This window comes from Lissotriton helveticus, chromosome 3_1 (assembly GCF_964261635.1).
Source record: "Lissotriton helveticus chromosome 3_1, aLisHel1.1, whole genome shotgun sequence".
NCBI lineage: Eukaryota > Metazoa > Chordata > Amphibia > Caudata > Salamandridae > Lissotriton > Lissotriton helveticus.
In genome coordinates, this window is record NC_136061.1 from 353,708,780 (window position 1) to 353,735,307 (window position 26,528).

General features: G+C 42.9%; 1 protein-coding gene across 2 annotated transcripts in view; it reads right to left on the minus strand.

The window, feature by feature from the left end:
• The window catches only part of SLC6A4 (solute carrier family 6 member 4), a 693,801-nt gene that overhangs the window by 666,242 nt on the left and 1,031 nt on the right, over positions 1-26,528 (minus strand). The window lies entirely within an intron of this gene.

Below are 26,528 nucleotides of genomic sequence, written 5' to 3' on the forward strand. Positions count from 1 at the left end.
CAACATCTAGAGTAAGCACTCTTAAAAAATGGCTGCACTTTGTAGTGCCCTTTGTCTTATGTAACATTGTCGATACACTGACATGCACATGTATTATTCGTTGTCTCTTTGTGGGATGTAAAGTGCTCTGTCACTATAGTCTGTATGAAAGGCGCTATAAAAGAAATTAAACACATGTGAGAGAGAGGCTCTGGAGAGATGAGGTGCACTGTTGGAGGGTGATAGTGAGGGAACCATTGAAGGTTCCCAATAAACTATAAAGATTGTCATATCCTGGTGCATAGTAAGGTCATCATTTACTATTCTTTAAAAGCTAATACAATTTACTATATAATGACAAGTGTTCTGTAGAATGCACCATTTTTGCTATTTATCCTCAATGTTTATTGGGGGGAGAACCCCCTCCAAACCCTCCTTTTAGTGGTTGACCTTGATTACTCGCTACACAATGTACAGGAGCCGGCCTGACAAAATTTGCCAGAGGTGCTTTGGGTTCCCAGTCTGGCCCTGGGATTACCAGCTCTGCCAAAATATAAATCATACCCTAATTTGGAATATTCCTTTTGCTAGTCAATAAAGCCTTCCAACTCGCAAAATCACTTTCATTCATGGCCAAATCTAATTGTGTGATAACAAACTCTGCGCTTTTGGCAAACACACGTTTGTGTTTGCAAAATAGTTTCGTAGATCTGACTGTGTGTCCTATGTCAGTAAAGTCCTGTGGAAGAAAAACTGTGCAACTTTTACAATGACTATGCCTTTTCTATTTTGAGTTCTCTTCTGGGGAGATATCTTCTTTGGTATTTATGCGTAATCAATTATTTAACAAGAAAGTTACTTTATGCAGGATTATCATATATACAATAAATTATCAAAATCCTGTTATGTCTTTTAAATCATAAGTGTAGTACATGAGGAGTAAGCATTAATTGAGTACATAAATTAGAAACACATTTATCCATGCACTAATCCAGATCCAATATTGTGTGGAAGTAACTTAATCCAGCCAGTTCTTCAGAAACGTCTAAAGAATTTGGAATATCAAGTTCTGTTGGTTAGAGGCTTAAACTGCAAAAACTCCAACCACTCCATTAACTTAGGGGTCTATTATGATGGTGGGCGGACTTTGCCCACCCGCCATCACCCCGGGAAATGGGACCGCCTGCTAAGGGTCCGGCAGTCCCGCATGGGCAATTAGGATGCTCCCGCCACACTGGCGGGCACATCCTGAATTTTTTGCATTGGGGCAGGCGGTGCTGTCAGCAGCACCCGCCGCAATACAAAAAAGGCAAGTGCGCATTTGCATGCACAACGTGGCAGGCACTGCATGGTGCCTGCCACGTCGTCCATGCAAATGCCCCATGTGCCCCCCCAACATCCTGGGGGCCAGCAACGGGCCCCTAACTGAGGAAACCGCATGTTGCTGCCACGGAAAGGCTGCTTCCCGCTGCCATCATAATATGTATGGCGGTGTCTAGCAGACACCGCCGCCATATCAGGCCCCTTTTCTGCCTGGTCACCTGTGTGACTGGTGGAAAACCGGCGGACGGTCTTTCCGTCCGCCGGCGTCCCCACCGCCATACTAATATGGTGGGAGGAAATGGTATGCGGTCGGAGGAGAATGTCGGAGGGTGGCAATCCGCCCCACATTCTAATAGATTGAAAAAATGATTGCGTGATTTTAAATGGTGGATTCATCCAGGATTCCTGGCTCAATTTACTCATAAATCACCACAGGGAACCTCTATCATTGATTAAATTATTGCTTCTTACACTAACGTTCAACTTTTAACTGATTTGAAAGTTGTAGACTCGCCAATCGTGATCACAGACTATTTCTTCTTTCTTTAGAATTTCTTTAGAATTTAGTCTGTTCCCTGTAGGGTCATAAAAATTCGATGGAACCAGCACAAAATTTGATAAGAATTTAGGTAGAACTTATGGTTCCCTTCTAAAATCTCCAATTTAAAAAGGCTCCTAGAGAGGATGATCCATGATTAGACCTTTGGAATATGGATAACCTTAATTCCTTCTCCCAATTTATAAAACAGATTGTAAAGGATGACCGTCCGATATACCCCAAGCCTTTGTGTAAACGGTTATGTTGCAGATTGCTTTCCTTGAACAGGGAAATTAACAGGTTGAATCTAATGCAGTTTGTATCCTTTTTTAAGTAAAGAGTCAGTCTTATCTAACTGCTGAAGAGGAGAAGCAGGCGACTGAGGGTTGGTCTTAGAAAGCAGAATATTGACCATAGGTGGGTCGCCTTCAGAGAAGCGTCTTTTCGAAAAATGGTAGAAACTCTTGGGCAATCATTGCCGATTTCTGTGGTTTTACTTATCCATCTCCAATTCCTGAAGACTCATGGAGAGGTTTTATTTTATTCATTGGAAGCAGAGAACCCAAAAGTTAAAATTCAATCTGAAGATACATCTGCTGCCTTAAGTCAGTAAGTGGATGAAATTGAGTTTTCAATCAGTGCATTGCGATCCTCAGGCACAACAGGCCCTGACGAAGTTCCAGTACCAGTTATAAACAAGGGGCCATCCTCTTGGCAATGATTTTTATCTGATCTTTGAATATTGTTTTCTTAAAGGATCAGTTCCCTATAGAATTTTGCCTGCTAATTGCTGCCAGATCGCCCTGTTAGATGCAGTTGGCAAGGTCTTTACCAAGTGCCTATTAGATCACCTTAATACCTGGGTAGAGAGCAGTATGATCATCCTACTTGAACAACGGGCTTTAGGAAACACCATGGTATGTTAAATAACATCTCAGATTTGCAGCTTATAAATGAAAAATATGTAACAATCAGGGGTTCCTCAGTTTATGCTGTGTTTATTGACTTTTCCACCGCCTTCGATAAGTTCGCTCATCCAACACTGTGGGAGAAGTTACTTAATCTCGGCATTCCAGCAACCCTGCTGCATTTAATTATAGCCCTGCACTATTGAACCTGGTGTAAAGTTCTGCTGGGTGGAGATCGGGGTCTAGCCATGGATTTCCCAATAAAAAACAGTCTGAAGCATGGATGTTTACTTGCTCCTTTGTTATTTTCGTTGTAAATATTTGATATTCCCAGCTTCATATCGAAAGATACGGGTTTTCCACCAAGTATTGGAGGCCGCTCTCTAACTTGTCTGCTTTGTGCAGATGATATTGTAGTTCTTGACCGTACCCCGAAAGGCCTAAAATAGCCGTTTGGCAGCACTCCAACAATATGCGGACCTACATTACTTGACGATTCATTCATCAACAAGGCAAATTTTATGCTTTGAGGGGGGGGGAAAGCATGTCAAATGTTAACGTTTCATGGTATCTGGGCTCTCAAAAACTGGAGAGGGTTAGATCATATCGCTTTCTTGGAAAAATAATTTCTAGCTCCCTCGATAATTCAGTTCACATCTCAAACAATGTGGGTAAAGCGCAGCCTCAGGCCAAGGAGTTAAGTATATTTTTCAATGCTGGAGGTAGGAGACATTTTTTCCATTCTCTCGCTGTGTACCAGGCCAAGATCCCTCCCACCTTACTGTATGCAGTGGAGCTAATAGATGTGGCAAGATGGGGCTTTCTGGATAAGATCGAAGGTCAAATTCAAAGACGACTATCTTCATGTAATATTTTAACGACGGTCACTGCTCTAAGACTAGTATTTGGCATTAAAAGTTCTTTTGTACAAGGCTTAGTGGGAGTGATACCATGGGCTTCTTGTCTGATGCCAAGTGATGTTTCCTTACTAAGGCACATTAGATGTAAAGAGATATTTGACCTGAATAGAGAAAAGTTTTTTTTTTATAGAAATTTTAACTATGCTCTTGAACGATTGGAGTTAGACTAACATGTGGTATTTTCTTTATCAACAACCCAACTAAAGGCATGTCTAAAACAAGCTTCTGTAAATGTAAGTCATCGCCTGGATACCGATTTCTATAGTAAAAACAAAAAAAGTAGTATGATGTTTTAGTGAAATCCGCTATCATGAAACGGCTGCAACCATATTCAGCGTGGAATCTGCTGCATGTATTAGGCACTTTTGCACTTTACTAAGATTGGATATACTTCAGTTATATGTTTTCATTTCTAAATAGTATGGTGCCCCCAATGTTTGTGACCGATGCCAAAATGTTATCCAGAATTTGAAACATGTCTTATTTGTTTGTCCTGCTATGTTATTATGTCGCCAAAAGCTGTTAAGACCTCTTTTCTTGAAGTTTTGTGTGCGAATCACAGCAGAGGCTCTCCAATTCCTATCTAACACTCCCAACGAAATGTTTTGTGTCCAAGTTTTTACTTATTTAAAGCCTTTTTAAAATTGTACTGGAAATCTTAATACACATTCCTGCTCTCTTGATCTGTTAATCCAGCTGTTTAAACTGAGGGCAGTAACCTAATTTGTTTTTAAGATTTATCGCCTAACGTATTATATATTTGTATTTGTTTTATGTGGACCTCCTAGAAATTCCTAATCAATGAAATAGTTGAGGTGAGGGTTCGAAAATGTGCACCACATAATACAGCCCAAATGAAATAGGAGGAAATGTAGTCCAGAGGAACCAGATGAACTAGAAGACCTCCACTAAACTGCTTGGTCTTGCCGAGATACTTGTAACTGCCTGTGGTATCTAAACACATATCTGCTTAAACATTGATGCATGGTGGTAAACTATATACACAGAATTTTATTTTTGATGTTTTATATGGTATAATCTTTCAACCACTTGACTTTTGAACGCTTTAAGAACCCACAGAGGAAAAGAGAAGAAGAAGGGGAAAGCAAAGTTAGAGAGTACACAATAAGATGATAAAATGGATTTCGACATGAAGCACACATTAGGAAAGAGTAGGAATGAGTAGTGAAGATAGGATCAGAAAAGGGGCACACTTGGAGGAAATTAAGTCACGTTGAAGTGTGTACCAGCAAGCACTACCTGCTGGCTCCAATCTGTGTATGGGCCTAACAAACAATAGGTGAGGATAGGACAGAGATTGGGGGGTGCCAAGTGAGGAATCATCACCGGAAAGTAGTTCGGAAGTCAATAGGTTTGAGCTGAACCATGTCAGATTGGGATCCGAGAAATACAGTAGGCCGTGCACTGACTTCCTCAAAGTGTCTGTGGACAGTCTTGTCCTTATCCTTCTACCACAAAATCCCAATCCTCAAAGTTGTTGGCAGAATCCAAAGCTAAAGTGAATTGGAGTGAAGGGGCATGTAGAGCTGCCATGAATACACATTCACTTGCCAAGCTATTCAAGGTGTTTGGAAGGACAACACAATCACAAGAGGTGCTAAGACACAGGCCCTGACTCCGTTCTAACACGAAGAAACATGGCCAAGAAATATACATCGCTAGACTGACCCCTTGGAAACAAGCGGGGTGCTTTGGTGAGGCCCCATTGCTCCAGGCACCAAGTGGGCTGCGCCTACCATTGGCTGTAGGAAAAACAATAGAGCTCGCACGGTCATTACTCTGCCTGTTTCAGCTCAGGGTTTCTGGGGCAAAGGGTTAACAGCAACGAACTGAGAGATGCGTGGGGTGTGGTGTGTAGGTACGAGTATACACACACACACACACACAAAGTAAAACACCACTGGGCGTTGGATCAGGCTGCTCGGAACGCACCAGATCAGTCGACCAATGCACAGAAAAGCGTCTGTGTGTATATATCACTTATACAATGAATACACCACTTGTGTGTAAGAGCTGCCGGTACTAGAATCCGAATGAATGCGTCAAAAAAATGGAGATGTGTTTGATATCCTAGGGATGCACTAGCTTTGGAAACCTGACTGCAAACACCACAGGGCAGATGTGAGCCCGTTGGTACAGCACACAGTGCAGAACTGAATCGCCGCTTGGAAGGAGGAGAGTGTGACCTGCTGCTTGTGAAAGGTTACGAAATGATGATCCTTCATGTTATAGCAAGCTGCTCACAATGACCAACAGTTGTGCAGTGCCCGAAAGAGCCAGCTACTCTTACACTCACCACCAGTGCTCACCACTCATGCTGCCCAGCATCAAGCCTTTTGTCCGCCCAAACATTTTGAACTTCTCGCACTATCCAACAGTGCCAGCTTCTCACACTGCCCATCAGTGCAAACTTATTGTGCTAGTAGCAAGTGCAGTGTTCAAACACTGTCCACCATTGGAAACTTTTCACATTGATCACCAGTGCCGGCTTTTCGCACATTACATTATCAGCTACTTTTACTGTCATTGAGTGCGAAGGCCTCATGCTGTCCAGCCGTACCAAATTCTCCCATTGCCCACCAATGCTAGTTTTCTCACAAGTTTCTCATACTGTCCACCAGTGCCAGATGCTCACACTGCCCACCTGTTCCTGCTTCTCCTATGATGGATCAGCGACAGCTATGTACACTACCCAGTATTATGAGGTTCTCACATTGACAAGGCAAGCTTCTTATACTGTCTACGGGTAGGAGATTTCAGTATTATCCACCAGAACCTGCTGCTTCTCATACTGCTGATCAGTGTAAGTACTTGAGCGGCTCAACAGTGAGAGATTTTCGCAATGCACACCAAAGGCCTTTACTTGCATTTCCCTCTTGTGTCAGCTTCTCACGTTGCTGCCCAGGCCAAGCGACATACAATGCTCGGTGATCTCTACAGTACTGCAGTTCTATTCTGTCAGGTATGAGAAGTTATGACTTGATGTCAACTCAATCCTTGCCTTCTTTGCAGAGAAAGACATAAGTAGTGCAGCAGTGCAGAAATGCAGAAATAAATACTTTGGTATGGTTACGTGACTTCACGGGGGCACAGCATTTCCTAGACTTGCTGGAATTTCTATACATAACAAAATCACTGGAGAGCTAAATCAAAAGATAAAATAAAATCTCATTCGCTGACTGCATTTCTACGAATGTCTGTGAGTAGTGAATAGTAGAAGAAAGTCTTTGAAAGGGTATCAAACTGAAAGAACCCACAAAATAGAATTTATTTTCCCTTTATTTGTATGTCATCCTGATATTCAAATCTGGTTCTGTAGTACAAATTTACTGTCTTTAGACAGTGTAGCAACAAACTAGCGCATTTCAGTATCTGATGATACTCTTTCAGTCAACATTATGGCTTGCAATAATCAAATTGCTATTGTCTAGTCCCCGCCACCATGTTATCTTTGAAGATACATTCAAGTAGATTTTTGCCCAATTAATAATCTACGTCAGGGTTAAGTCAACAAGCAAATAGTAATAGAAAAAGTTAGCTCATGGCAATTGATTGTGTGCTAGGCTACATTAAAGTATCTTGTTTCAGGTGATAAATTAAATTTTTATATATCAAAGCTTTATTCGATATAGAAATATCTTAAAAGCACACAACAATAAAAATACAATTCATGTTATTAATTAAAACACTTAATAAATAATTAAAAAGCACAATAAAACAGCATTAAACCATTTACAGCTTTGAGTTAGTTAAAAAGGAAATAACAGGAGACCGCAAGAGAAAAATTCATCGCATAGCTTTAAGTCTAATCACCCATGCCCAGCTAAGAAATTTAGCTACCCCACAGGCCAGTACAGTATTAGGATCAGATTGTAAGATTCTTAACGCTGGTGCATAGCCTCTAGTCTTGAGTAGCCGACAGACTGGTTTTAGCCATTTAGATCTAGGCTTGTTGTAGGCACTGCAGACAAAAAAGACATGCGGGATGGTTTCCAGTTCAGCGCTACAGTGTGGGCAGGTGGCAGGCGTCTGATGGGGGGGTTTCCATTTAGAGGTGCGATCTCGGACTGGTAGTGTTCCCGTTCTAAACTGGATATATAAGGCTCTATCTTTAGGTTTTCTGATGAAATCCATATAGGGTTCAAACAAGGGTACTGTCTTATGCAGACGGAACTCGTCTGTGTGTCTACCTAGGTTATCCGCTCTGAAAACCTGGGCGTCGACCCACACCCAGTATGCCCGCTTTGTCTCCAGTTTTGAAATTGATGCACCGGATTCCCCTACAGCCCATAGGCCAATGGCCATTAGGAGTTCCTTCACTTTGGAGAGCCAAGCAATTTTGTAAGACCCCTGCAAATTCATAACTTCTTTAAGGCCGTTTGCGTAGCTCTTTAGCTATGGTGTGCGCCACAGGCGGGCCCAATAAAGAAGCGGACGCAGAATTATAAGATCTTTGATAGATCTGCGACCAAGATCATATTGTATGGGTTTGCTTGGGGTACTCCTAGGGACAGATAAAAGCTCCTTATAAAATTTGTTCTCGGCCATTACAAGGGAATCAACATTACTAAATCCCCAGAGCTCTGCTCCGTACAGTGCACTGCCTACTGCTTTTGCTGAATAAATCTCCAGAGCGGGAGCTATGGGTCTTGATACTGAAGATCTATGCTCCCTGCCTAATAAAAAATTTAATTTTTGCCAAACGAGTAATGATATTAAAGATAAATGGGCTAAAGATTTGCAAACTAATTTAGTGGAAGTATATTGGTAATCAGTTCGGAAGATCAGAGATAACTGTATTCTTGGATATCAAGGAAAATGTATTCCTATTGAGTTAGTGCCCCATGATTATTGCTGTCAGGTGAAGCTCCACAATATGCATCCAAATCACCTGCTTCATGCCCTAGTTGGAAGCAGGACTACTGAATATTTAATGCACTACATCTAGTCTGATCCCAGACTCGTACATTTCTGGCAAAATGCTACTCAGTTGATTAGAGAGACAATTGGATGCCTCTATAACGGGCATCGTTCACTTCTTGGTTTTATCCAAATAAATAAACTCATCAGCTGTTTATCCATCAGATTGTGCAGTCTGTGAAAACATTATTCTTGAAATATCAGATCGATAGAAATCTGTCTTAAATGGAAAACCTAATAAATGTACCTCTGGTTTGTTTATGATTTAAATAATCGAAGATCAAACTACGAGCAGAGAATATTCTAAAACATAAAAGAATTCCATTGCTAGATAAATTGCAGATAATAAATAAGAAAGGTCTTGTGTCTTAACATTCTGCAATATTTTAATAGTGGACAGCGTGTTAGAGTGGCCTGTCTGTGACTGTATATTTCTTTCTTCTTTACAAGTTTGATGATATAAAGATGTGTATATCTGCTGACCACCATCCGGTTGGATGAAAATTAGAAAGTGTCACATAAATTCTGAAAGCAGTATAGGATCATAGTAATGGGTGAAATGAGCTATTCGGTGGCTATAATAACAAAACCTAGGTAGACAATCATGTCCTTCGATTAAATTATGCTTAGGATTTATAGAACAATATAACTGTTCTAAACTCAAGAGGAATGTCATGGTCAATGGAAAAAATACTTATTAATGTATGCAAAAGGATTGTAGATGTACAACTAGTGTAGGTACTGTGATTATGTATATATATTTATGTTTTTTATTATTGTGCACATAGCATTAGCTGAATATATATTTTTGCATGCATGACTTAACTATAAAGTATACTAAACAGAACTTCTTACACTTTTTACCACCCCACCGTTGCAGGTGAAAATAATGATCTGCTGCTACATATATGGAATTTATTTGTTTTAAATTTAAGATGATTACATCAAAGATGGATAAGAACTGGATAGAGGTAGTCAAGATCTGCCTTAAAATATGCAGAAATCTACAGAAGTCTTATCTGGTAGTGTAGATCTGCAGTAAAATGTGCAGAAACCTACAGAAATCTTATCAACTTCTGTTGGAAAAAAGAAAAAATATGCAGGGAAAGCTTGGTAAATCTGCTGAAACTCCGGTGAAATATATATAAATATTTCTCTATTTAATGCGAAAATAATCAAACTACATGAAACTGCACTCGTTGCCTTTGTGTATTTTCAACGTTTCTAGAGGATGCGCATTGTCTCTGTACCGCTTGAGCAATTACTCTTCTGCTCCACTTTGGTGCGCCACTCATCAATTTCTATGTACCACTCACTCAAATCTCCTCAGCATGTGTGATTCCCGATGACAGGGTGTCCCCACCTCTACGTGCATCAGTCCCACTTGGCAGTTTCTGCACACAACAGCTCACAAACACTTTCCTCATTCAGCCATAATAGAGAATGTGCACTGGGAGTTACTGGCTGGGCAGCTTCCTTCGGCGACTTGCTCTGAAGGTACCCACTGCCCACCACACCCTGGCTGTTCAACTGACAGGTAAGCCTACAAAGCATTTGGTGACCGGGGTGCCTTGAAGCAGCCTGCAACTCATCTGAGCTGCCATGAAAATAAGTTAGTACTTGACTTTGTTCTAGTCCTCCAAGGTCCTCAGGAAAGGGTGCCCTGATAATGAATGTATGCACTACGATGCCATACAGTGGTTGTGACACTCGAGAAATGTTAAAAGCATACCAGCTGCTGCTGTGCGAGCCCTCTCTTCTTGGTTTCAGTCATTTTATGGTACTTTTATGGGCTGTTTTTGTACCTGCAGATTGAGTTACAGGTATAAAATCTGCAGAAAATGTCCAAAATCTACTCAATATTTAGATTGCCTCTGTGAGTGTGGTTCCCTAGGGAGGAAGGACCCTGGTTCGCCCTCTTTCCGATGTGAACGTGGAGCCCCCTGAGCCCCGGGAGGGCCCGCCGAGACACGCGTGTGGCTCGCACACCGATGGGACTTGTAGGTCTTCACATTTGAAACAGTAAATGTTCGATGCCCAACGTGACAAACGCCGCTGCCAGGCCGGGATAAAGGTGCCCTGTTGGCAGGAGGCCTGCTGGAAGCTCGGATCCTGCTCTGCCCCCTCGAGCTGTACTGTACATTCCTTTCTGTGGAACACGCATACCTCGTGGCATTGAACATTACAAGGCGCTCGCCCGCGGGGGGCGGGGGCGCCAGGCCTCTCGAAGCGGCTTCTTGGAGTAAGAGGGGGCGATGCTTCGTGTAGTGGGGTTCGTTACTCCGCGACCCCTTCAGGGCGCAGGAGTGGGACCAATGTCGGTTTCACGAGCTCAGCCCTCCTTGGAGCTTCTCCACCTCGCTCTCACCACCCGAAAATGAAGAGCTGTGCAGGTGTGTGCACAAGGCGCACAGGATGGGCGCGGGGGAATGGGGTGTTATGGGAGATACCTGGAAGAGTGCAGACATCGCAGGATGGGAAAGGAGCTTGAAGGGAGGTGAAACAGGGAGAGGGTGTGACCTAACGGCTAGCGCGGCCGACCTCGTAGCTGGAGAACCTGGCTCGAGTCTCGGCAAGGACGCTCACACCCTGTGACTCAGGGCAAATCACTTCACCTCCCGTGCCTAACAAAAATGAACCTGTCCGTCTGCAACGCAACTGTGGTTCATGTAAAGCGCGCAGATACCTTCGGGTCGATTTCTACCAGTGCTTTAAATAGACAGTACCTGAGCCCGCTTAATTTGGAAGGGGTAGTACCGGCACTGCTCCAGTGCTTTTAAAAGAAGAATAGAACTTAACGGCAGACGCTTACATATTTCCACGTCCAGTTCCATGTCAAGCACGGGCACCGATGCATCTATTGAGGATATCTCAATGCAAACCAAGAACGCTACAGAATGTTTAGAAATAGTGTTAGATCGTCTTCCATACGCTCTTAGATCGCCCAAAGTTTACACTCAAACACAGGCGATTGGAAGTAAAGGGCGCCGATTACACAGAGGCGTTTTACCCCCTCATAAACAGCGGAGGTCTGCCCTGCCACCCCGTCCCAGCATTCGGAAGCGGAGGGAGCGACAACCAAAACATTCTTTTATGTTTTTTTGCAGACTGCGCCGCCTGGAGCGCGGTTTTTAGTTTAACATGGTTTCCGTGAAGACGAAGGTGTGAAACAAAGTCGAGGGGCTTCGATGGTCATCATAGGAAACAGTCCGAACTGCTATAAATGCGAGGCGTGTGACATGCGAGCCGTTGGAAATATACCACACGACTCCACTGGAAACTAGGAGCTATTGCAAAGTAGCTCAGTGGGATAAGCACCCGCTGTAAGGTCCATGCTGAACTTGCTCCCCCCATGGATCGTCGCCTAGTATTCCTGTAGTGTCTGGATCACAAATATCTATTTTTTCGATCGCGGCACCTGCGTGTAGCCCTTTTCTGAGCGCTCCCAATCTTTGTAGGAATGGGATGTGGTGCAGGGCAGTAAAGCGATTGGCCCAAGATCACACAGCTCATTGAAGCGGGAAAGCTCCCCCTCTGATATAGTTACCACAGTATAACACCCCCCTCGCCCCAGCCGAGTTAATTTTAGCAGCTGTTAATTCACACCGTAGCGTGCACTCCGTTCGGCAGCCACAATTAACGTCCGGCTGGAGGACTCGCGAGGTCTGAATCTGCTGATTATAGGGATCTGGATTAGTTCTGTGCAGGGCTTTAAGTGGGATGAAAAAACTGGGGGGTTTCCATAGGAGCGCGGCCGATGTAATTAAGGGCGTGGCTTAAAATACTTGAGCTAAAAATCTGTGCTTAGCATAGTGTGCCGCCCGACTGGTATTTTGCTCCTTCTGTCCATTCACCCAGATATATGATACAACAAGCCAGGACTATTGGCTTTGTCATTGGGTATTAAATGCATAAGATAAATGAGCAACAGCTATAGTTGTTTATAATGTTGACAATGCTACCGTTCTTGTGGGCGAGGTTGTAGCGTAATGACTAGAGCTGCTGACTTTTGAGTTAAGAAAGCGGTTCGAGCCTCATGTCGGCTCAACATCCTGGGATTCAAAACATGAATTTGTCCTTGTGTAATGTAACGTGCTCATGTTTGCGCTATATAAAACTGAAAAACCAGTCTCTTTGAAGTTACATCAAAAGCAGTGACGGATAGTATTATCGCAGAGTTATTTTACCCCCACTCTCCCCCACTACATAGCAGGTCCTAAAGCTGGATATGGGCTGAAGTGTTGGGAAAGGGAACTAAACCTCCGAATTGTATTGACAGAGCAGTGGGTAGCATTATGCATGCATAAATAACACTCTTTAATGCTAGGATTCAGCAGTAACACTTAAACGTACATAGAATCGCAGAATAGGTACATACGAAGAATTGTGTATTATCCACAGACTCCCTCTTTTGAAAGCTAAGATTTACTAATGCTTTGCGTGGGGTTTGTGTTACTTTTGTAACGCAAACCAGATGCAAAGTGTTAAGGAGGGATTTACTATGAAACACAAGTCTGGATTTGTTTTTGATAGTACCCCAAAGTAGAGCAACATTGCACAGTGTGCTGTCTTGTGTTGCTTTGCGTCAAGGGGGTTTTTCATGGGTGGTACATGCGGAACCCCGTGGGCTTTGATGCAAATTCCTATCTACAAAGAATCGTAGACAAAGATTTGTAACAAAATCCTGCGCCTCCTCAAGGCAGGCGCAACTAGGGGAAATGTTTAACTTTGTCCTAATTTTTTTCCTACTTTGCATGTGTGCTACCTTGTACAGCACACAAAGTAATTCTTAAAGCATAATTTTTGTACTGGAAAGGACACTTTCCAGTAAGTTTCCAAGAATGCTCTGAGAAAGCTATGACAGTTTGCATCTTTCCTGGAAAACCTCAGAAATCTCTTTTACATCCATGCTAAGCATTCCCACATGTGTAACTGTACACAGTGCACAACTGCATTTGGGAAACTGTCTTCCAGGAATGCGGTTAAATTCACAGCTCTTAATTCTCTACAGGAAAACATTTTTTTCATCATGCAGAGACCACTGGGCACCAACTTTGGTGGTGTTCCCATCCCATTTTTGCCATGATTTTTTTTTTACTCCTGTTCTTGATGGAAATAAATACCAGACTATTTACAGGTCGGGTATGGGCCTAGAACAGGTTTGCGAATACCCTCAAATGTTACTTGTTAGCACTTTTCCAAACTTTCCGCCTAATGTCATACATTGCTAATCTTCTAAAGGAAATTTACATTCATATGTGAGTAAATTTGAGTAAAATCACATTTTGTGAATCGCAAAAAATGAATGGCAAAAATGGTTATACACTCATAAAACTGCCTATTTGCAGATGTACATTAAACTCACATGTTCAAAACACTGACATAACTAATGCTAGTGTTTCATACTCCAAACGGGAGTCCTGTTAATTACAGAATGCATTACAGAAAATGAAAACGAATTCTAGAATAATGTGTTATGGTTACTAGCTTTGCATTCATGGAGCTTTTTTTGTTGAAATGGGGAAAGTCAGTCAAACAGACAATCATTAACTAATACTCATTCACAAAGCACTACATTTTCTCTGGCATCACTCCATGCTTATTGGCAGCTCAAGCTTGTGCCAACACTTGTAAGGCAGTTTGGTCTGAACTGTTCTCATGAGGACCAGGGTCAAAACTGATTTGCATATGGCTGGGTCCAAAATGGGGTGGCATATTGAGCAAAAGAAATAGGGATTTAACCTAGATCTCTTGGACTGGATGTGAATGTTTGATTCATTCAGCATTCCGACAAAATATTTGTTTGCGAAGCACTTTTTGTCCTAAGTGGAATGGGTATGCCCAGACGTGTGTCCCTTGCTAACTTTGCTACTGGATTCAAGCTAGCCTGGCTGATGAGGGGTGATACCCCCAAACCAGTCTTAGGATGCTTGTTTCTGGTCCCTGGAGGACTTGGCTTGGCAGTTGAGGCTGGACTGTTCCGTTGAGGACCAGGGTCAAAACTGATTTGCATATGGCTGGCTCTAAACTGGGGTGTCATGTTGAGCAAAAAAAAGATGGATTTAACTCAGATCTCTTGGACTGGGGGTGAATGTTTGATTCATTCAGTATTCTGTTTATCATTAGTTTGCATAACACTTGTAAGGTGGCCAAACATCTTGTATGACACTAAAACTCTTGTGACGTAACCAACCCTATGGACTTATATCCTTCCAGCCACAATTCATGAACAAAGCAGCCTTTCAGTCAGAAAATGTTAAGTTTACACAAATTGCAAAACTAATTTTTACACCAATTTACTCCACCCTTAACATAGCTACAATTGACCTCCAGGGCACATCTGGAACACCTCTCCAAAACTCATGTACAACACCAGACGTCATCCCACAGTGGCCACACTATAAACCCACAGTCTACCAACCAAACACAACGAATAGAGGAGCTGCCTACTCGCCCAGTCAAAAGTATATCCGGGTCTCCTCATGGGGATGAGGCAGATAACAAATACCACAATACAACACTGTTAATTTAAGAAGTGCTGCCTTGGTCTGTGGAGAGCAAATCAAGCTAAATAACAAGCATCCTTTTTAAAACTTATTTTTTTATGTAAACCTGCGCATAATAATACTGCCCTCATTTCTTTTCTAAAAACGAATTGGTAATGTAAATTGTGAAAACTCAATATCTCAATATGAACTTTGCTCTTCTGGTCCAGCATCTCCTCCCCTGAACACCAAATCAGTTTTCCCTGCTTTCTCATGCTGTCACAAGTCATTGGCAAATAGCTCCTGTGGTCCTGTGTTTTTTTCTTTTCCTTTGTAAATGCAGCAGTGCAAGTGGTAGAAAGGACACCAACGTGAGTTAGTGAAGTGCGCAGAAATGACCATGTTTGATGCTACACAAATAAAATAATGTAGTTCAATAAAAGGTTTGAGCTGGTGGCAGACTTCTTCCCTGCCCATACCTATTATATTAGTAAACTAACTTAGATTCCATAAGTACCATCAGGAAACATTAAAAAAGGGCAGGCATGTCACAGGCTGGCATATACCTGAAACACTGCCCGATATCGGTATCCTGTTGTAATATGTGGCACAAATAAGACATCATAGCCCCTGACCTGCACAAAATAATTGGAAGCATAGGTTTAAAACATACCGGAATACCGACAATGAGTTAAATTAAAGTACCAAGACACCAAAGGGTAACGGGGACGAGAAAAAGCAGAATAAAAACCATACCATGCCCTATGATAGAAGAGTGATACCTTATTTTTCTCCCCTTGTACACAGAATGAGGGTGCAAATCAATAACTTTTGATGCCGGTGACCCCAAAGAAACGGCAGTCCTGAAGAAGGTGCTACAGCATCAAGTGTCCACAGCACCGAAACGCGTCGACGCATTCATTTTTCCTTGTAGAATCCAAACAGGGTCTAGGGGGCAATAGATATCCACATGTTGGCGACACTATTGACCGTACTGTGTATATGTATAAGGACCGTTGGATCTAATTAAAACTGTGGCAAAGTAATCCATAGGCCACAACATAAGGTTTTTTTTTTCCGTATTAAAATTGTGTTGATTGTTGAAATTGCTTTTCCAATTGTTTGTGATACATTTAGCTAGTATAATCAAAAGGGTATTTGCTTTGATGTCATATTGTAAAATGTTTTTCTATGAGGTTTTTTTATGATATTTTATGAATTTACATGATTAATTGTTTCTTGTGCACTGTATTTATTCAAAGTTTCTTTGAATTTTTAAATCATTCCTGTGTAAATTTTAAGTTTCATTAAAAAGATTGTGAACGTTCATTTTTAGTGTGGAAATTTAGTAATTAATTAATTCTTCATGAATGACTGGCCTGGAATGACAGGTGTGAGTGTTTACCCAGGGATTCCCCTTTGACAAATAAGACATATTCTGTTTGTAAATAGGAAATTCGAAATGTATATTGGGAAATTGCTGGGGAAGTAATGACAACTCAGCCTAAAGTTAAGGGTTGCATCCATGTACTGTTGTAACAAACCCGAAGCTACCACAAAACGTACCATGTACCAAGATTAAGAACAGAAAGACTGATCAATGAACCAGACAGAGCAAAGTGAAAGGCCAGGATATAACCTGGACAGCAACATAACGAGTGAGAAAATACCAAGTGAAATCATGAGCAGAAATAGACAGTAACAGAAGCTACCAAGGGAAAAACTGAGCTATAAACTGATCAACCATAGAAACAATGAACTATGGAAACACCAGCGAAAGTGTATGCAACAAACAAAATACCAAAGGAAAGAGTGTGCAATCAACCAGACAGGAAAAGCTACTAAGCAAACGCAATTGCAACACATTTTATTCCAAGAGTAATAATGGGCAGGGTATCGGAAATCAAAAACCAACAGCAAAGCTTGCCATTGAACCAGTCACCAAGAGAAAGTCCATGTAGTGAATAAAACATCACATAATGGTCCAACAATGAATGCGGCAAGGGAACGACTGAAGAGAAAGTTAGACTCCCACATAAAGGATGATATACAAGCCCGGCACCCAGAGGAAGACTGGGCAATGAATTCAACAGTAACTGAGCAACGAACCAGGCACTAACAGAAAGCCTCTGATACAAACCAAAACAAGATAAAGACTGGCCATTATATTTGATATCAACAGCTAAATTAAGAATTAAACTAGAAACCAAGGACAAAGACTTAAAAATGATAGAAAAACTAACGGATAGGCTAAGCAATAAACTGAACATCTCAAGTGGGTTATTCTGAGTTCCCCATTAATCCAAGTGGGGCTAATAATAGATTTTAATACCCTCTTCGAGATTACAACAGGATAGGATTATCAAGTTACTTTTACTCTTATTTATTAAGCACCTGGATACCCTATTGGGTGATTAGCCGTGCTTTATAAATCCTGATTGCTTGATTGACCCTGACACAGAACAGTAAAGATGACTGGCTGAAAGTCTGCATCGAAATGGTGAAAAACATGAGGGCACCCGTAAACAAACAAGGATTCCTGAATGCCACTCCCCATGATCTCGTAATCTGCAATGAAGTCTCCCATCTGGAATTAGTGGTTTCATGTTTCGCCTGCCGAAATCTGTCAGGGGAAGACAGTGGAGGTGCAATTATCATGCCAGAATTTGGGATTACAATTTCTGTACAACCTTTTATTTTCAAAGGGGTTGGAATTCAAACTCCAGCTCATAACCAGGGTCCAATTTTTGTGTATCTAGTACCCATGAATTGCAATGAAGACACTGGAGGCCCAAAAGCTCTTCACAGTGAGGACCTGTGTGCCAGGCTCTTCACACAATTTGTGCATGTGCCAGGCTCCTCACACTGTCTGTGCCCCATTGTTGTATATGTGTCACAAGTGCATCACATGGTCTGTGTGTCCATTAAACTTAAACTGTATGTCTGTGTGCTCCAAAGTCTTCACTCTGGTGTTCTCATTTGCCACTGTCTCCTCACAATGCGGTTCAAAATTGCTCAAGCGCCTCACACTGTAAATGTACCCAAGCTATTCACTGTGTCTGTTTGTGTGTCCCAATCTCCTCACATGGTATATCGATGTGCCACAAACCCACACTGCCGAAACTTGTGCAACAATCTCCTCATATTAGCTCCAGGTGCCTCAAGCACTTCATAACGTGCATGTGCCTTGAGTCTGTCACAACACGGCCTCTTCACAAGCTGCATTTTGGAGCACATGAAGTAGTACCAGTGGTCGAAGTGGGGAAAAAAAAGTAGGGGAACTGTGAGCGGAGAATCAGAGGGCGGAAATAACCTGAGGATTGGATCAGTGGGCAGAGTTAGAGGTGTGGCCAGGATGCGCAAAACATCCCAATCTTTAGTATTTGTGTGGCATTTCACTGACCAGTTACAGCTTATTATGTTATGTAATTCAACCAATGGATACACATGATTATTTAACGATTAATATGAGCTATTGACATTAGAAACATATTCCGCTTTGTGAATTAATTTTAATCACAGAATGTCCCAAAAATGCTTAAAAGTGGAAGCACCAGCCATTTTTTTCCGAGCCATGGAGTTTCTGTCGTCAGCAATATACACAGAGACAATCAATTTTACGCGTGTAAATGACTGTATAGGAAATGTTACATAAGACAAAAGACTACAAGGTGTAGGAGTCACATGATAACCATACTAGTAGACAGTATAGTTTAATAGTGATTGGCCTGGAGAAACACAAACTCAGAATTTAAAACTTAATACCATGATTGGGGGTTCTCTTTAAAAATCATTATTGATTTATATAAAAAATAACACTTTTTGCAACATTAGGATAATCAAAGGCTTAGGGAAAAAACCATAACGTTCTAGTTTATACCTTGCAGTTTGCCTGCAGCTCTTAGATGAAAGTTAATAGCTCACTGTTCTTTGTTAGGATTTTAACTTATAAACTGCAAGTAGCAAAAGCATCTCACTGACAAAAGCAGTAACCCACTGACCTATTTACAATATGTGCACTTTGTGATAGGCCTGGTACATTTTCTTTGCAGCAGGCACATTAACCCTCTGTGCTATCTTTCCATGTGTCAAAACTTCCACTAGACAAATCTCCGATGTCGCTCTAGGAAGAAGTTTATTCATCAGATTTATCATGACATTTTTATTATTTCCGAAAATATCTGGCGGCCAGGAAGGAGGCAGCAGGTGCTTTTAAAATCATAAAATATGATGCCCCCACTCATAGTCAGCGCCTGTTGCGGTCACACCAGTCGCACCACCCTAGAGCCAGCTCTTCTCAGGGGTCCTGTGACCTCAGTGACAGAGTCACTGTTGCTCTAGGGTCTGCTACTTCGTAGGCCTGCCCGCAAGACTGGAGGTGAACTTCAGTATGGATTGTGGTGGGCAAGCCTTCAAGGTGAACCCACACCTGGCACTGCTAGGATCCACCTGCTGGTGCTAACACACCAGGGCTTTTCTGGTGCCTTCTAAGGTCTGGCATGGGAATGTGCTCCCTCAGGAGAGTGGTCTGGGGGACTGTTCATGAAGGCTGAACCTGGTTCCCCAGTTCTAAATTTAGCAGCTCTGCCTCCAGTGCTACATCTACCCCTCACTGAACACCATACTGCCCCACTGAGAAAAACTCATACTGCCTTCAGCTACAATCCAATTTGACCCACTATAAATAACTGGATGCGACTCAATTCAAATTACACACTAGGCAAGAGCAATATGCTGCCTAAAAGAAAAGTTAACAACATCCTGGAAAAAGCAAACACTCATAAGGAATGAAAGATTTAATAAAGCACGTAAAATTTAAGCAGGAACATGGTGAACTTAACGCTTTTACAGTCATTATTCAGAAATCAACACGTATTTTTGCCTGAAAAGTTAAGGACATAACTACAGGGCCCAGAAAGGACCCATTTCAATGTCCACTGCTTATATGCTTACAAAACGTAAGCAGTATGGTTTCAAAAGACCAGATTTGTGAACACAAAGCCGCTGTACATATTTCGTTTTCCAATCGACCCATCAACCAGGTATTGCAGTACCCCAGGTAGGAGGTACTGGAGGAAAACGATGCTGTTCAAAGAAAGACAAGAAAACAAAAGTAGCGCTTTACTGGCAAACTCTGTAAAGTGGCGCTAATGTGTTGGGGTTTGAAAAAAATGATCTGGACACTTTAAGAACACTCCATCTTGCTTTATTTAATTATTTTTCAGAGTTTGAACATTTTATTTCTGAGGCTGCACTTTGGAGTAGAAAAATGTCAAAACGGCATTTCCAGCAAAAGTGGTTTTCTTTTTTGCATCCATTTCACAGGGGTACAAATGGACGACAGGAAGAGACGGTGAGAACCATTTCTTGATTCATGGTTTTTGGAGAAGGAGTTAGACAGCACGAGAGGGAATAGAAGTAAGAAAGAGGGGGCAGCTGCCAGCGGCAGAGCAGAAGCGGACACCTTCCTTGTCTTGTCTGGGCAGGAAGTAAGAGACAGAGACCTTTTCCTTCTCTGCTCCCCGCCCGTCCACGAACAGAATATTTCTGACGTCCAGGGAGGCATGTTCATAATAAAAAAAGTAGGGGAACGGAATCTACAGAATTAAAGAAGTAGGGGCACGTCGTGCCCTGCCGTTCCCACCCACTTCGACCACTGAGTAGTACTACTGTATTATTACATACTACAAAATGCTTTTCACAAGTTTACAAGCGGAGACCTCAGCCTCCACCTCTCCTGTGTGTACTGTGTGGGGATTTTTGCCATGGTGGGGGAGATCTCCACTCACGTAAGTATACGTTTCTCTAGTTAATGTGTGAGGGACAAGGGAGGTGGGTGGAAAATGGGGAATATTTACTCCTAAATGGGAGGGAGTTAGGGAAATTTAAGGAGGGATTTAGGGATTGGCACACAAATGCTAACACACATCCACAACAAAATAAGACCATTGCTATTCATAAACTACAGTCTTACAGGTGAAAATATATTCCAGCCCAGCCTTGAAGTAAGTCAAGTACAGCACATGGTCACTCACAGATACCGCAACACACTCCCATTAAGGGCGCACTGGCGTAACGAAAAGTGAGGGGGCCTCCCTGCACAGTACTTAGGGGGGGCCCCTCCAGGCTCAATCAGGAGCTCTCTGGCCAGACTGCAGGGCCGATGGGGCCCCTTGGAGCTAGGGGCCCCCCCGCACCGCTTGGGCTGCAGGGGCATGTGTTACGCCCCTGTAAGGGCGTAGCTTCAGCAGGGGTGTAGCATCCCCCGTAAATAAATAAATTCTTGGTTTGGTAGTTGGGTCTATGGGTCGAGAGTTAGATGTTCTATGTCTGTAATTACTCTTCCTGCGCCAAGAATAAAAGACAAATCAGTGACCTTTCATGTTAAACAGAAGAAAGATAGAGAGATATATACATTGGGCTACCCTGCTTGTTTAAATTGTGTGACCCTCAAGGCTTCTCCTAGCAGAGATGAAGAAGAATGCGTGGAGTGAAAGTTTAAAATAATTGATCCTAGGGTAGGGACTCCAGGCAACTGTTGTGTAGTACATTGCTGCAGTCACGATTTCCCAGGGAGAGCTACCATGCCCAGGTGGGACGGGGGGAGAGTAGTTTTGGGGGGAGGAGACGAGGTTGTTCGGTGTATAACACCCCTAAATGAATTCTCGGCTTCGTATCAAGGTTTTGGGTCCATTAGTCGGTTTGCTATTTCTACATCAGTTATTCTTGTCTTCATTTTAATAAGAGCTATTCACTTATTCACCTTTTGGAATGGAAACGTATATATATATATATATATATATATATATATCCGCAATACCTCGCGGTGCTCCACCTATTTAGGTGTAAAAGACGAGGCATGGACCACTTCTTTGGTGCAATCTGTTTTTTATTCTTCCCAACAGCTAGCCATGACGCGTTTCGGCCGTCCCTGCGGCCTTGGTCACATATATGTGTATATATATATCTCTATAAAGATATATATATATATATAGTGCCTGATTTACCATAAAAGTAGTAAATCTCCACCAATAGATGTACTCCTTAAATAGGTGCAAGTTTACTACTTTTTGGAAATCGCAAGCATTGGCAGTAATAGGCTTTGAAAGCTGCACCACTCTCAGGATTCCAGGCATACTACTGGCAATCAAACACCCAAGAGGTGATGGGATGAATGCTCGCAAATAGTATAGCCAGTAGCAGTCGCTCGGGGTGCTATTCCAAACAATTGTTTTTTGCCCACTGTACCACTCTAGACAGAGGCCCACCAAATAAATGCAAGTCAGTTCTGACCCAGTTCCTCGTGGAAACAGTGCATCCCAAACCTTGGCCATTTCACCCCTCCACCCCACTGCTTTTTATTTGGGAAATGTGAGATTCATCCCCTCCCAAATCTCACTGACTAAGCTATGACCCTGACTCCCATAAAAAACTGCGTAAGCAGGGAAATAAAAAAACACCCCATAGGAACTATTGTTAAATAAATAAATAACTAGAATTAGCAAAAAAACAGTAATCTGGCTTTCTTGTGGCAAAGCATGCAAACACAGGCATAAAAAAATGCAGTGGTTGTGATAATGGTGGAATTGATGGTGATAATGGTAATGGTTGTAGTGGTAGTGGTAATAATGATGTTGCTAAAAGTAGGGGTGATGATGGTGGTAAAGCTAGTGGAGATAATGGCTTGCACTCGACTCCTGACAAAAACATTTTTTAAATCCTAGTTAGGTAAGAAAAGATTCCTTTCTTGTACCATGCAGGTATGAGATAAAGACTCTAAAGTGTGCCCACTGAGTGCATTTTTCAGATAAAAAAACAGTCCCTCTTGCTTTGCAGCGTAAGCGCTGGCTTACCAACCTGGCAATAACGTGAGGGAAGCAAGTAACACTGTGGGTGAAGCCGGGGCCCACTCTGTGTATATGTGAATGAACTGTGGGTGAATCCGGGGCCTACTCTGTGTATATGTGAATGAACTGTGGGTGAAGCCGGGGCCCACTCTGTGTATATGTGAATGAACTGTGGGTGAATCCAGGGCCCACTCTGTGTATATGTGAATGAACTGTGGGTGAAGCCGGGGCCCACTCTGTGTATATGTGAATGAACTGTGGATGAATCCAGGGCCCACTCTGTGTATATGTGAATGAACTGTGGGTGAATCCGGGGCCCACTCTGTGTATATGTGAATGAACTGTGGGTGAATCCAGGGCCCACTCTGTGTATATGTGAATGAACTGGGGGTGAAGCCGGGGCCCACTGTGCGTATATGTGAATTAACTGTGGGTGAAGCCGGGGCCCACTCTGTGTATAAAGCACAATAAGTAGAACTGTCGATTTCCATGTACAGGTCTAGACGTTTTATAACATGCAGGAGTGGTGGTCGGGGCAGCGGGGGGAGGGGGGATCTCGGTGGTCCATTGAATTGCATCCAACAATTACCCAGGATGTCAATCTAATTCTCCTTGACCGTTCGGCAGCCTTTGACACTGTCAATCACAACACCCTCCTCAACACTCTTCAACAGAGAATGGGCATGGAGGGCACTGTGCTTAAATGGTTTGCTTCTTTCCTTTCTAATAGATCCCAAGTGATCAAAATAGCGGACAGTCTTTCATCTCCTTTGGCGGTGGGTCAAGGTGTTCCCCAAGGCTCTATTCTTGCACCCACATTGTTCAATCTCTATTTGGAACCTCTGGGAAATCTCCTAAGTAAATCTGGGGTCAACTATCATCTCTACGCAGACGACACTCAAATCTACCTCAAGGTTGCCTCCACTCACGATCTCTCCGTCCTAAGCTCTACCCTCGACTCCATTCAAAACTGGATGTCAACACATCAACTGATTCTGAATCCCTCCAAAACTGAATTCCTCCTCCTCTCCTCCTCACTTTCTCCTCCCCCGGTTCAATCATGGATGGACCAGATGAATCTGCTGAACAATAAACCCATCATTGTCGACAGCGCAAAATCCCTTCGTGTCATACTCGACCCAAAACTCAATCTACTCTCCCACATTAATTCAATTGCAAAGTCTGCCCGATAACAACTGGGCCTTCTTTGGGGGATTCGTCGCTTCTTCCCGGAGCATGACCTTAAAACCCTGGTCCAATCGCTGGTCCTCTCCAGACTGGACTACTGAAATTCTCTTCTGACTGGCCTTCCTAAATCCCACCTGTCACCCCTTAAGTCTGTTCTCCATTCAGCAGCTCGTTTCATTTATGGGGCCAAAAGAAGCGACCACATCACTCCCATGTTAGCCACCCTCCGCTGGCTTCCCATCGAGGCTAGAGCTATCTACAAGACTGCCTGCATCACCCACAAAGCCTTGCACTCCTCCTCTCCGCGCTACCTGGCGAATTAAGTGAAACTCTCTAGAGGCTCTAGACCATCACGAAATGCGGAAAATCTACTGCTTGAACCTCCCACTTTCAAGAAGGAAAGATCAATGGCCCAATCCTTTTCAGGTAGCGCAGTGAGAATCTGGAACTCACTTCCGCCTCAGCTCCGGACCACCACCTCCTCCCAGGCCTTGAAAACGGACCTCAAAGTTCTCCTCCTTCAAAGACACTTCCAAATGTAAGCCATGCCCTCTCTATTATCTGAAGGAAGCCCTTCCATTATAGAAAAATCTACTTTACATGACTATGGAAGTTCTTCCCAGTGTGTTCTTGTGGTTTGAGAGTCTGCCATTTATTGCAGTATTATCCTTCTACCTGTGTTCGGTACTCGTGTGTAACATGCACCCGTCACTTTCTCTTGTAACACACTGTTTTCTACCTCTTTGTTTGTTTTCGATAACTGCACGAGTGCCACCAGTGCCTATGTAACGTTTGTTCTTGTGCTTGAGTGTCCTCCATATATTGCAGTATTATACCTCTATGTTTACTTTGTACGCTTTTGTAACCTGCACACGTCACTTTTTCCTCCTGTAATGCACCGTTTGCTACACCTCTTGTGTTTTGTTGGCTCACGATTGTCACTTTTGTAACGCACCGTTTGCTACCTCTTGTATTTTGTTGGCTCACGATTGTCATTTTTGCTTCATTTAATGTAACGTTTGCTTTTGTATTTTGCTCACTTGTAATGTTCTCATGTATCAGTTCTGTTCCTATTGTGAAGCGCTCTGACACCTTCGGTAAAGTCCGCGCTATATAAAAACGCATAAATAAATAAATAAAATGTCAGCAAAAGTATTCCCTTTAATAAATCTTGCAGTGATCGGTGGAGAGCGTGCCTTCCAGTCTCTGTGCTGCAATTAGAAACACATGCCGCATTCTCCCCATGTTCCCAGGCGTCGAGCGGTGGTCTGCTGTGAAACTATTAACGAAATAAGTAGCCTAAAACTACAAAATAAATACGCGTGAACTAAATGCTTATAATGCACGGACAGCTGGTCTGCCACGTGGCCAAGGGCCACTTTTAAAATCCAGTGCATCATTCTTGGGCTCTTAATTGTAGTTAGAACTGTTGGAAGTATCGCACTTTCTCAGTCTAGTAAGCGGACTTGTTTCACATTTAGCGATTCTGCTGCAGCCTTGCTGCCTCGTAGCACTATGTGTAACAGACTCCTTCTAACGGAGTAAAGATTTACAAAAGGCAAATCCCAACCGTGTGAGTTTGCAACTTGTGAACTGCAGGCTGCACACACGTTTGCAGCAGGCGCAGTCACCAGAGTGGCGACCTTTCTGACATTCAACTGGATGTCTGTACAGATATCTGCACCAGGGGTATGAAGCAAGCACGTGAAGCCTCAGTAGAAATGAGAGGCTCGTTTATGAAATTGGACCACCTATTGTAATGACTATTGATAATATAGAAATAATAATTAATTCGTCTTACAGGAGAGAGTTACTGCGGCGGGTATTGTGGAAATGAGTAGTCCACGTTATCGTCCGTAGCACAAGGAAAGCCTGAACGAGATCGCCTGGCATCAGGAGTGGGCTACACATAGATCACTACAACAGGTGCATACACCTACTGAGCTATTTTCCTGGACCGGATCCAGCTACGCACAAGTGGCAGCAGCAAGAGAACAACCCGCAGAGCTCCTGGTTCTAGCCCGCTTCACCTCTCTATCCAGCACTGGCTGCGCATCCCTCGCATTTAAGAGTGAGACGGGGCCGAGCTCAGCTCAGACCCCGACCCAAGGGAGCGCCGACCCCTCGACTCGAGTCACACATCAGTGGACAAACATCGCGCGTCTAAGACGGACAACGAATTGATCCATAAAACAACCTACGAGGGTGGGTGGCTGGGGACCAGGGAATGGGACAGGGAGTGGCCAGGTCGCCCCCAAGAAACGAATTTTCTTTCAAAAGTGCACCCTATAAACTTTTACATAATTCATGCGTTTTATAGTTCCACGGTTCAAGCGCTTGGCCTCTCCCACGCACCCCCCGCCAACATATCCCAACGTGAATGTACATGTATAAGTGCA